This window comes from Hyposmocoma kahamanoa, unplaced genomic scaffold (assembly GCF_003589595.1).
Source record: "Hyposmocoma kahamanoa isolate Upper Pololo Valley unplaced genomic scaffold, ASM358959v1 66, whole genome shotgun sequence".
NCBI classification, from domain to species: domain Eukaryota; kingdom Metazoa; phylum Arthropoda; class Insecta; order Lepidoptera; family Cosmopterigidae; genus Hyposmocoma; species Hyposmocoma kahamanoa.
This window is the reverse complement of record NW_020653854.1, coordinates 17,508,508-17,521,969: the sequence shown is the minus strand read 5'-3', so window position 1 is coordinate 17,521,969 and position 13,462 is coordinate 17,508,508. Positions and strand designations below refer to the sequence as shown.

General features: G+C 35.4%; 1 protein-coding gene across 8 annotated transcripts in view; it reads right to left on the bottom strand.

Annotated features, from left to right (window-relative positions):
• Positions 1 to 13,462, bottom strand: part of LOC113231666 (poly(rC)-binding protein 3) — a 321,596-nt gene that overhangs the window by 221,568 nt on the left and 86,566 nt on the right. For all 8 annotated transcript variants that reach the window (XR_003310575.1, XM_026466111.1, XM_026466113.1 and 5 more), the window contains exon 2: positions 9,951 to 9,981. The gene's annotated coding sequence lies outside the window, so the exon portion shown is untranslated. The remainder of the gene's footprint in view (positions 1 to 9,950; positions 9,982 to 13,462) is intronic.

Below are 13,462 nucleotides of genomic sequence, written 5' to 3'. Positions count from 1 at the left end.
AAACTTGTAAATCTCATCTGATTTAGAACAGTAGAGTACAACCTCTAAATAGTAGATTATGTAGATCGATTTGTGGTGTTTTTAAATGAATATTAATAAGGAATTGGGTAAATAAAAGCATTTTATAATAATATTGTTTAATTTGAACAAAACTTAGCAAATATTTGATAGTAAATATTTTTACCCTCAATTTGGAGGTAAAACCCGAGTACTTGCCCATTTCTGGGGTGAGCCGTATATGATTGAAAGGTCGGAAAATTGGATATATATTGTACCTACAACTCGGTACCTTGCTAACATGGAATGCGCTTTTGTATCGGGTACCGGGTTTTGACGAACTTACGAAGTCAAATATAAAATTGAAGGAAAATAAACGTTATAAAGCTTTTAACAATTTTCTACTCCAGTCAATGCACCTTTAGATAGAAAGAGATAACTGTAAAATAATTATGGGAGCGAGACAGATATATCTGCCTGTCCCCGGCATTGTGTTATTTTGCCTTAGTTGAGGACATCCGCGTTTTATGTGTTTTTTTAGAAAAATAATACTCAAACAAAGCTCTTAATTAAACTCTCGTGGCTATATCTATCATAGTTTTAGAGAAATGTAAAAAATTGAGAAAAATCCGTAGAGATCATAAAATCAGATTATCTCCATTTCTGTAAATAATTTTTCATTAAATATTTCATGTTATGATAGAAAACTTCTAAAAGCGCCAATAATTCCAAAAAATAAAAAAATATTAAGCTATCCTAGACCACAATCAAATTTTTTTCTATAATTACATCCATTTTTCTGAAGACTGTGCATATTAGCATGTTTTTTCAACGCGGATTTGTTAATTACAACAATAAGTACTACCACAAAAAAATCCAGATGCGACAAACACAAGAGATCAGAAATATTGAATTTTTAAATTTTTGGTTAGGGTTGTCCCTAAATATTTATCCTGTCTGCAAAGTGCAATATTTTATATTCATTAAGTGTAGCACATTACCAATAGGTATATTATTGGAACAAACCGGTGAAACAATGAACAAGTTTTGATGTTATAATCGAGAGCACCATACACGAAAGTTGTATCGGAAAACGACCATCACAGACTTGTTTCACCGTGCACTGGAATCATCTGACACGTCACAAACATAAATTTTATATATACCTATCCGAAGACATTAGTATTGAAACTGCTGATATCATACTAGCAACAGACGAAATCATTATGCAATCCGATAATGAACAAAATGAATGAACTTTCAGTATTTGCCAGGATAATTTATTTTTATTCACACAACGTAATGCGCATACGTGAATATTATAACAAAATATGGGAATACTATGTAACGTACATTGTTTTAAATTATTTTTGACATAATTACTTGAATTTAATTCATTTCACTTGATTTTCACTTGATAAAGATGACTAATGTAAATTAAAAATGTAAAAATTCCATTAATGTACCATATGGACTATTTTATCTGCACCTCACAAAGGAATTTGAATTGTTGTGGGCTACCAAAGCCTCCACATTTATGAATAGAATTTTATATTTACTAACTAAAATAAGTTCACGTCTTTGTATCTACTACTACGTGCAAATCAATTCATATTCGAAATAAATATACTATTATTATCTATTTGAGACTCTTGCCTCTCCCAAGGCCTAAAAGATTAATTTTGAATTTTTATATGGGAGAAGCGGTATTTCCCGGCACTGGCACAGGCGGCCGGGGTCAGGGACTCAGGTTCAAGAACCGGTGAACAATACGTACCGTATCGAGCAGAACTGCTTGCTGCATTTGTGCTGGAAGCGACACGCCATAGAAATCCAACCACCTCAAGCTATTAGAAAGGCTGACTGAAATTAACCCGTTTGCGGCCAAAACAATTGGGATTATTTCAATGGAGGCTACATCCCACATGTCAGTGATCTCGTGCGCCAGGTCGAGATACTAGTGGCTCGAGAGATATAAGTGACTCTCCGGGACGGCCACATGCCCGACAAATGTCTACTGTACCGTCCTTTGAATGTATTTCCGATAGTTCCGCGTCTTGATGCTCTGATCCTGTATTTCACAGACAAAACCTTCGGTTTCCCCAAAGAGGTCCCCGAAACGCAGCCAATGTAGGGAGGCATTACGGTCCAGAAAGGACTAGTGGAGTACCATAAAGAACCTCCCATGGAGCTCCTTCTCTTTCCATACGGACTCGCGATCAGAGGTGCTAAGCACCACCAGGTCTCACCATTCCTCTTTGGCCAACGATAAGGGAGTTAACCCTTTATCACATGTGACAACCTGCCCACGAATTACGTCATCCGTCATCGTCAAAAAGTAGTTTCTGAGATTGCATATCTCGCGGTTGTGCATGGTTTTGTCACTTAATAGGCCTCTACCTCCACACTTCTGCGGGACTTACAATCTCATAACCGATGATCTCGGATGATGTATTCGGTGAGAGTTCATCGTCGTGCGGACCCGTCTATCCAGAGCGTCTAATTCCGTCTGAGTCCATCTGAGCACGCCAAATGTGTACGTCAGAGCAGGCATGACCCAGGAGTTATAAGCTCGGATCTTATTAATGTCTGACAAATAGCTGTTAAGCATATTTCTCAGGCGCCCATAAAAAACCTCGCACACACCCTGTTTCACGTCTGCTTCCTTCACACCGATGGTCTGTGACATGCCCAGATACAGGTATGTATCTGTCTCGGAGAATAACCGCAGGTGATTGGTGCCAACATTAACGCTATCGAAATGCATGACACGTCCCCGCTCGACATGGACTTATTATTATTATTATTGTTGTTGTTGTTGTTTTAAGACATAACCTTGCATTGATTCACGTAGTCGGGTAAAAATGTTATACATTTTGTGACAACCCTATTTCCATAGAAATCTTAGAAAAACCCTAGAAACGCGGTATCTCCGAGATCTTCCGAGATAATCGTTTACTTTTTCTTTATTCGATAGATACATTAATGTAGTATATTTTGAAGTAAAAAAAATGCTCATTTAGTACGGTTAATTTTATATATATATATTTTTAAAATTACCAAAAAAATTTTTCTCGCTTTTTTCAATAATTTTCTTGAAGTTCAGTGATCTTTCGAAATAAAAATTATATCACCATAATAAAAGTAAATATCTAAACGGGTGTTTCTTAGCATAATTTGTTAGGATTCAACCTATTGAAATCGAACGTAATACGAGGATGTCCGCAACTAAAATAAAATAACACACTGTGTGTAGGCGAGTGTGATCACGCTTAACTGGAAGTAATACCGGTTCACTTTGACCTTTAAAACACCCGGTTTATATGTATAAAGTACAGAGAACACAGAACCCGGCAAACAGTTTCACTCCATAGAATCAAAAAGCTTTATGCGAAATATAAGTATAATATTTCTAGAACGAATATATTTTGTAACGCGTCGTAGTATAATAGTAAAGTAATTACATTTGTGAATAACAGAATTAATAATATACTATTCATTGTTTATGGAGTATAGTATAAAGTAATATTAGGGTTTGAATTATCAAGATTTAGTTTGTGACTTTTTGTGTTTTTTTGAGATTAACATTTGACACGTTTCGACACGTCTCTGATACGTTTTGTATGAGTTTTCATGACACGACATTGTCAGAGGTAGTATTTTGTTGTGCGATAATTATCAAGATAATTGTCGTGGTAATTAGCAATAAGAAATTATCACTTCGAACTCTGCGAACCTATTTTATTTAGAAACAATAACATAAAACAAAAGGTGTCGCCACATAAATTTTTCAACACAAATACGAGTACATACATCTTTTAAAAGGTAATATTTCATGGTCTTTCCCACATAAATAAAAGTCACCATGATAGACAAATACAAAGTTAGTCAACAAGAGTAGGGGATTCCCCTATGAATTACTCCGACTGGGCCTACCCACATCGAAAACTGAAGTTTGTACAAACTGAAAGTGACGTAAAAAATGCAAGTTTTATGAGATACAAGTGAAAGTATAAAGTGCTAACGTGATTTTGATATTGAGCGCTTCTGTAATCGATAAATTTCAAGTAATAACATACTTTTCTTAAGGCACGTTAAATACTACCTATTAACTCGTCACATGCCCTAGAGACACACGACGTCCTAAAATATTTTGGTAAAAATAACTTTAATTTTTATAAGTTCAAATGTTTTTCATAAATTTCAAAATTTTTAAATATGGTGGATGAAAACAGATGCGCACTAGGGCCACTGTGTGTCTGTAAAATGCGTGACGGAATTAACTACATACGGATTTAAGGTTATTTTTAATATATAAAAAGTGCACATTTGACCTCCATCTCCTCTGATTGAAAGTGACGATGAGATCGATGATGGAGCATGCACACCTAAATAATGCCTATTCACTCTCGCCTTGAAAGGGTTCAAGTTATAACGTTCAGGGAACAAGTCTGCAGGCACTCTATGGCATCAAAACCTATACTTTAACATTTATTATTCAACCTATACTTTTATATTTATTAATCAAGTATTACCTATATACCTTTATACATTAAAACTACTGACAATTTTTATAACCCCATAGAGGCTGAGAAGAGCAGTATTACCGTAGCCAAGAGTATTTCGTTAGTTAGACTAAGCGGCGTAGTAGTAGGTAGCATTGCTCTTCCCCGCTCCACTTTATTAGATAATGGGCCTAAAGCAAACATTAACACATTAGATAGAGCTAAATTATAATTTAATTAATACCGTATTAATTATTTCAATTTCTGAGGCGTTGTAATTGTAATGCCGCATTTATACCGAGTCGTCTTTGGCAGTCTACTTCGTCTTGGCGAAGGCGATGCACCCAGTCGCTTCGGTTGACTTCACACTTCTGACACAGGGTAGCTTGCCGCTTTCGGCAGGCAAACAAGTATTGCCTGACGGCTAGGTGTAAATGCATCACAACCATAATGTAATAAGACTAGTACGGTAACAGTATACAAACGTAGCAGCGCGGCTTGTATGTGCGAACGCCCGCCACTTGCCGTGTACAAACGCACACATTCGCATAATCTCGCGATGGACTGGAGTTGCACAGCGTGTGTTGTCGCGCTATTCATTATGGAATTGAAACGTTCGGTGTTTAAAACATTGCGAATGTTTTTCTGTATCAAGTTTATAATTTTCTTATTTATAAATGGCCAGTTACGTATATGCAAACTCGCATTTCATTTCTATTTCATAATCATGCTTCCATAATCGAGATACTAATTCGCGAAACCGGTATGAAAATATCAACATATGAGTACTGCTTTTTACAAAGTAATCTCATTATTAATTCCTAAGCGCCTTTATTCAACGCCAATGTCAGGCTACACTTTTTTAAATTTTCGTTTTTTATTTTTATTTTCTAAAAAATGTTTTATGTTGTTCGTGTCAGTGTAGTCCGCAAATTACAGGTCGTTTTGTAAACATCCGGCTGATTTTCTTATCAACTTCTTCCTATAAGGTTCACAACACGCTAACGAGATTGCTTCAAACAATCTGAATTGAGGCAGAAATTGATCGGGCCCCCAGAGCCCGGTGACGCGTACCATCCTTAATTAAAAGACTTTAGTCAACCGTAACTCGCAATATCGAGGCATTTGTCCCGATGTTCACGAATCTCATGATATTTGTATCTGGTTGTTGCCCCATTCGCGAGTTTATGGATTTCTAGGCGGATTAAGTAAATAAATTTAGCGAATTTTCGACGGCGTAATTATTACGGCTAAGCTTTATTGCTGCCGCTTAAAACGGGGTATTTGAGTGATGTTTGAGGCGTACCCCGAATCCCCGTCGAAGCAAATTTCGTAAATTTACGTCCAGTGTTCGTTTTGTCCTCGCATAAAACTTATTATAATTTTCTTTACTGTTATAAGACTTCACTGTTCAGCTCCCTTTTGTTCTTTCCAATTTGCTTTAGTTAGACAACACAATTATTTCACAAAATTACGGTACAGTAATTTTGAAAGGGACATTGTACTCTTTTGAGTTAAAATCTCTCCTGTGTACATCGTAGATAAAGAATTTAGATACATAAAGTACATCATAGACAGGCAACTGTACGAGTGCCTATATACAGAATATAACAGCAGCTGTATATGTAAAGGAAACCGCAAGCATTTCATTAGTAAATGCTCATAGAGCCGATTTGTATTAGGGTAATTTAACACGCTGGCTATAACGTCAAACATGTCTGAACACGGGTTCCGTCACTCGACGCTATGGCCACTCGTGACCCGTCATCGGACGTTAAGTGCGAGCCTGTAAATATACAATCAACATAGTACAAAATTGGACTACAAGTGGCAATGAAAGTTCAAATAACTTCACCTTATTAGGACAGCAATATTTATCTACATAGAATGGCAGATCGCGTTATTTTCAAGTGTCTCCTACACTTTCGTTACTTAAGGCATTGAATCAAATGTCGTGACCTGCCAATTTATTATTATTATTATTATTATTATTATTATTAATAATAATAATAGTTTGAGGCGGTTGGATTTCTGTGGCGTGTCGCTTCCAGCACAAATGCAGAAGGCGGTCCTGCTCGATACGGCACGTATTGTTCGCCGATTCTTGGACCTGAGTCCCTGACCCCGGCCGACTGTGCCATTGCCGGGAAATACCGCCTCTCCCATTTAAAAATTCAAAATTAATCTTTTAGGCCTTGGGAGAGGCGAGACTTTAAAATAAATACAATAATAATAATAATAATAATGCCGCCTCTCCCATTTAAAATTATAAAATTAATCTTTTAGGCCTTCGGAGAGGCGCGAGTCTAAAATAGATAATAGTAATGATAACGTGTCGCTTCACAAATGCAGAAGACGGTCCTGCTCGATATGGAACGTATCGTTCGCTGGGTTTTGAACCTGAGTCTCTGACCCTGGCCAACTGTGCCATTGCCGGGGAATACCGCCTCTCCCATTTAAAAATTCAAAATTAATCTTTTAGACCTTGGGAGAGGCGAGAGAGTCCAAAATAATAATGATTGTTTTTATATGTATAGTTGACGAAATATTATTTGCTCCGATCCGTCTCATTGTTGTATCTTTCCAGTACAATAGAAGAATAGAGTGAGCCGTCTTGGTAAAGTTCCAGCCATCTGTATAGTACAAACAACTAGTTTAAACACCAGTGCGTAAACATTGCCACTTAATTCTAACTATGATAATCTTTATGAAGTACCCACAATAAAAAAGACCTAATATGGAACGAAATAATTCAAAACTAGAATTTAGAAAAAAAGCATTTAGCGCACTCATGACTCGTACGATGGATCAAGATCATAACGTCCACGTACGTTTTATGTAAAAGAAGTTTATTATTTTAAAAGAAATTATAAGCCGTTCCAAGCTACAATATTCATCAGTGCTTATAAAACTTCTTCAAGTCTATACAACGTTTTATTGCGTGGATCGTAAAAACGAGTAAAGAATAAATCTATTTAGATTTATTTTGAAGCAGCTTTAATGTAGTCGCCAGCCACTGCATATCATCAAAATAACCACGATCATGAGTGTTCATTGTATAGAATACGATTTAAAAATGTACGTATTATTAAATTTAGATAGATAAAACGTTTATTCAGCACAAATACAAACAGAAACAAAATATTTACAATCACTTCACAGATTATAACATAAAAGCACATATACATTCATTATTAAATTTATTCACATTTATATAAAACACATACTGCGAGAAAAACAAATACTGTGAGAAAAACAAACAAATACTATAAGAACTGATAAAATTTTAATGTACCTATGACTACAGTTTATGCTGAAATGGCCCTGACTCAGCATAAATACTGTAGACCGAGAGAAGTCAAACAGTGCTAGTTTTCTGCCAGTACCATATGGTGAGCGATCACAGCCCAGTAAGCCATGCTACCAAAGTTCATCACACGCAAATATATATACCTAACTCCAAATACTATACATATATATCAAGCAAAAGTGTAAGATGTAAAGCAAATATAAATGTAAGCAATATAAATAATAATGTAAGTTTACAAACATAATATTAAATTATAACAATAGCCACCAAATATGAATATATATAATTCATATTTGGTGTATATATAATATCATATTTTGGTTTGATACCTGTAAACCTAAATTTCCTATATAGGTACGGAAATTTAGGTTTACAGGTATCAAACTCATACTCATACATACGCATTTACTGTAACTTTATAACCTTGTGGTGCAATAAAACGTTTTACTCAGATACTATTGTATTGTAGATACAATCTACTCTATGTGGCGTTGCAATAAATAATTCAGAAGGTAGTTGGTGGGTTTTGTAGTTTAAAAATCGGCAAACTAAAGATAAAAACATATATAAAACAATACATAAAACATACATACATACTTACATTTTGGATATCAGATATTGACAAATTTAGGTAAAGATTTTTACTTTTTTGTTTGTCAAACAAATCAACGTTTCGGGACTTTTACAGGTATGGGTCACAGCGGAATCCAGTTGACAGTCAGCCGTGACTATGGGACCTGTAAAGTGTCCGAAACGACAATTGATTGTTTGAAAAAAAACAAAATGGTATACGCGATTGAAATCCGAAAACATAGTTTCAATTCCTATGCTTAATAACCGCGAAAACCTTAGAACTCAAGTAAAGACGTAAAATATTTAAAATTAGAAATCAGTTCTAGTGATAGGTCAATGGTTCTAGTGCATAAAATACTAAAAAGTACCAAATTTATAAAAGTATCGTAGCGAATCGGAACAGTCGCTACAAATCTCTTTTGTACATATTTTATATAGTCTTTTTAAGTTTAGTTTAATATTTAAATTATGAATTTAAATGTAATTGTTTTTGACGTTTGTTCTTTGCTGTTGTTTCTATTGTATCCATAGCTGGCCGTGTTTTGTAAGTACATTTACTTTGGTCTTGGTCACTCGTTGATAGCACCTCGATCGAACCTATTGATACAGTCCGCTACAGGTATTAAACTCCCTTTTTCCACAATTAATCCACTTTATGGACATTCGATCAATCTTAGTAATTTGATCGAAATCTATTACGTAATAGTCAACTAATAACATTAACCGAATTGCCATTTCAAGTCGAACTGATGCTGTAAGTAGAATACTTGTGTCTTCTCTTCTGTTCAACATCTCCCGATTGGTTGAATTTCGCAAGATTACATTCTAGGGTTTCAAAGCTCTGTCGGAAAGCAAAGGCAAGCTTCTGTGGTGTACAATTGTCGGATAAATCATTTCGTCAGTTCACCTTTCAAAAGCAAGGGTTCAAAATATATTAGGTATGTTGTTGTTTTAGAGATAAACATTATGAATAATACAATACGTAATTTTCATTAGTTTCTTAAAAGTCGTTTAAATCCAATACGAAGATTTGCAACAAGAACATGGAGAAATGTGTAAGATCTGCTGATTAGTCCTATAGCTCAGTTGGTAAGAGCGGTGGCCCCTGTGTAGCAACAGACGCTGGTTTCAGTCAGATCGAAGGATTTTTTTCTTTGTGTTGTACGATTTTTGTATTTTGTATTTTGACACAGTCTAACTCCATACAACGCAATCATGGACACACCTATAGGGATCATGAACACACGCATAGACAACAATAAATTCCACCGAAACTCATGAGAGAAATAAATGTAGGTTATATAAATATTTTTCCCAGGCCGGGAATCGATCCCGGGACCTATGCGAGGCAGACCAGCATTGTAACTTCGGCCACGAAGTCAGTTTTTGTTTTAACTGGTAATATCAACGACAGACCAATAAAGGATTCCTCGACCTAGACCTTCTGGTTCATATTTTTTACTAATGATTAAATAATAATTCGCTACCCACAGCGCTGCCTTATCAATCACCTTTATCACCTTTTTTGCTCTATCTTTATCGTTCATCCAATAGTAATAACTTACCTTTATAAGTACAGAGACGCGGAATCCAGATCTGAAACAAATAATACATGTTAGTATTGTCAACGTGATATAAAAACTAACGACCCAAACCATACGAAGACAGCAATATACTTATCATGTCGTAAAGCCGTAGTAACAGTTTACTGACCCTAAAAGCGAGTTATCGTTAAATTTGCATAAGGTACAGTGGATCACCCATTCGAACATAACTTCTGACCTGATTACACATTCTAATACAAAGACTTAAAGGACGTAAGCACGCTTCCCTGAGCGGGCAGCTGTGCACATGTGCTAGCTCTACCTCTCTGTTTTTACGTGCTGAAATTGTTCATATGACCTAGGTATATGTTCTGAAGATAATATTGTTCTTTGGTTAAAAATGGTTTTAAATTCCCTAAGAAATCGAATAAGCGAATTCCTTTAGTTTTACCTATTTTCTATTCCTTTGTTTTGCTATTGGTTTATTTTGTCACTTGTAATTTTCCAATGAATACTACAACATTTGCATTTAATATTGATTAGGACAATTTTGAACAAAAATGTTCACCCGCAAGTAAATTTTCCAAAAAAAAAATACACGTTGAGAAACGTTTAACCACGCGGGCTAATAATATGTTTTTTGTACGTGTAATGAAATATAGAAAGAAAATCATAATGCACGAGGGAGCTCAGCTATACAACACATAGCAACATAACAACGAAAGATGTTAAAGAAATACAGTCATCAAATTATTTAAAAGAAGGCTTAAAATTTCACATTATGAGGAATTTCTCTAAATTTTTATATCTATATGACGTTTAGGGTGCCTTCAAATTGCAGTGGCGCGTCATGTCGCGGCTATCATGCCACTAATTTTCATACAATATCATGAAGCGCAGTCGCAGAACTATTGTCGTCACGCGCGCGCCACTTTTATAGTCACAATATTTTAGTGAAGAAAGACGTAACGTGCGGCTGCCACGCCACTGCAGCGTTTCTGTTACGTCTAATTTAGAGACGCCCTTAAAATGTCACCTTGACAAATGATATGCAGCATTTAAATAGTGCCATATTTATTATTACACTAAAGGACAAAATTTTATTGGTATACTTTCACTAGAAATCATATTTTATTACCACGTACTGTCTGTATAGGTTTTATGACACGCTATATTTCTCGACATATAATCTGGTATACTTTCGAAAAATAAACACATATCTTAAAAACTTAATATTATAAAGCGAATTAATAATAATAGTAACGCACACACTCAACATAGCCCCACTAGGGAAACCCCGGTGTCGCGGGTGCCATGGACACACACATAGACAACCACCAATTACACCCAAACTCACGAAAGGAATAAATGTAGGCCATATAAATATTTCTGCCGGCCCGGCAAACGAACCTGGGACCTCTTCGTGGCAGTCCGGCGTGGTAACTGTTCGGCCACCGACGCAGCTAGCTGGGTCCGTGGTCGATATAATTCCAAAATTATATCGAAATAATCAAATTTTGCGACTGTAGTAACTTATTATACTTACGTAATTGTATTTGGAATACCTACTACATTTTTAAAGAATTCTATTCATTCTCCAATAACACAATAGTCGTAATCAGCATGCTAATAATTTTTTATTGTGAAATTAAATTAACAAAACAATAGAAGTTTTCGCGAATTTTCTGTGCGAGTAAAAACTTTGATTAATTAGTTATTCTTTTGTTGAGGTTTTATTTTACTTTCTGAGTATTTGTATTTAAAACTTTTTGGAACCAATTTTGCGAAGCCCCCTAATTACCGTCAGGACCCTCATGCTCAGCAGTAAATACTTCTTTGGAATTATGTACAATCTTTGTATATTTCTTCTTATATCTGTTTTATCCCTCTCGTCGCCGCTTAGATGAGCGTGGCCTTGTGCGTGCAGTGCTTCATACAAAGTGTATCGTACGCTACAGTCTCTACGAAATTGAATAAAAATGATGTCCGAACCGTCACCTTCCGGGCCAAATTGCAGGACTGCAAATATACGAGTGAGGCTGTAGCATATGCTACAAAAGGCATACATACATGTATACTCATGGCTTTCGATTCCAATTGGGGTAGACTTCTACGATCCTGGTAAACTTTTCTTGCTTTACTTATTCACCAATCTTTTCATACAAACTCGTACGAAACAAAAACGGCGCTGTGTTAGATCTGCATAAATCTTTCAAGGAAATATGTTTTAAAATTTTAAATGACTTCTAAAAAAAAATGTCAATCCAAGTGCAACAATCTAAAAATGAAATGTTTTCGAAAAACTTTTGAATCTAGCAAAATAATAGTTAAAAGTTGTTTAACGTTTTTATTTGCCGAAGTTTCCGCCATGGAACGTCGTTAACAGAATTCTGAGAGCTAATTTACGAAGGCTTCGCGCATCGCGTCACCAGTTTCACAAAATTATTAACTGCTGTGTATTCCAAGCAGAACTTTGTAATATTTTTTAAGTAAACCATCTTTGTCATGTTCAAAGTGAACTTAAGTATTAAAAAACATAACAACAAATGTTTACTTTCATAGAATTAAAATCAAATGAAAGTTGCTCAGATGGATCAGTCGAAAACTCCTTATAAGTACTATAAATGATTTTTTATTTTCCCTCTTAAATGATACAATAGCGTGAAAAGCATTTTATTGCAATGCCATGACACGGAAATATAAAATAAGGAACAAAAAAGACCTATTTAAATGTTTTGGATACATACAGATATAATAGAATTTGCAATACTATCCTGACAGGATAAAGCACTTGTGTGCGGCTGTGGCCAACGCAAAGGGATCTCATTATAGCCACAGTCAATTATAGTCTACGCCTTGATCCAACATCGATACTGCGTCCTCAAGGTGAAGTTTCCACAGCGATGACATAAATATCACTTATACCGCACACGTAACCATTATTAGCATTAATTTATTGAAACCAAAGAGCAATAAAGAGACAGATTTATAAATCACTAAGAATTGAACACGGATGAATTCAACCCTCAAGGGGCTGTTTCCAACTTGCCTTAAACTGCTTCTGTGTTTTGCATAGTTCATATTGCTTATGTTGATTCAGTTGTAACAGGCGTAAATACAACAGACACTACAATCAAAGTCGAGCTTGCAAATGCGGCTAGTGAATTAATTATGTTCAACACGGACTGTGTACAACATATCTAACAAACTCTTTTAATTTCCTATGCATGGAAAAGTTGATGAAGGTCGACTTTAGAGAATGGATGATTTAAGTGAAGACTTAAACGTAAACACCTTTTGTTTGCATAATTTATGGGATGTAAAAATCATGTACAGGGTCATGAGCATGTCCAGTTCGACACTGAACATTTAAAGTTGCTTACTGTATACTGTTTACGATAAAAACAACGCCTAAAAATCAGACTTGATGTGTTCTCAACTGTAAAAAAAGTATAGCATAAAATATGGCAGTTAACCTATTACAAACTCGAACTTTCTTTTCTGAACTAACATTTATTCGAATTTTCATTACC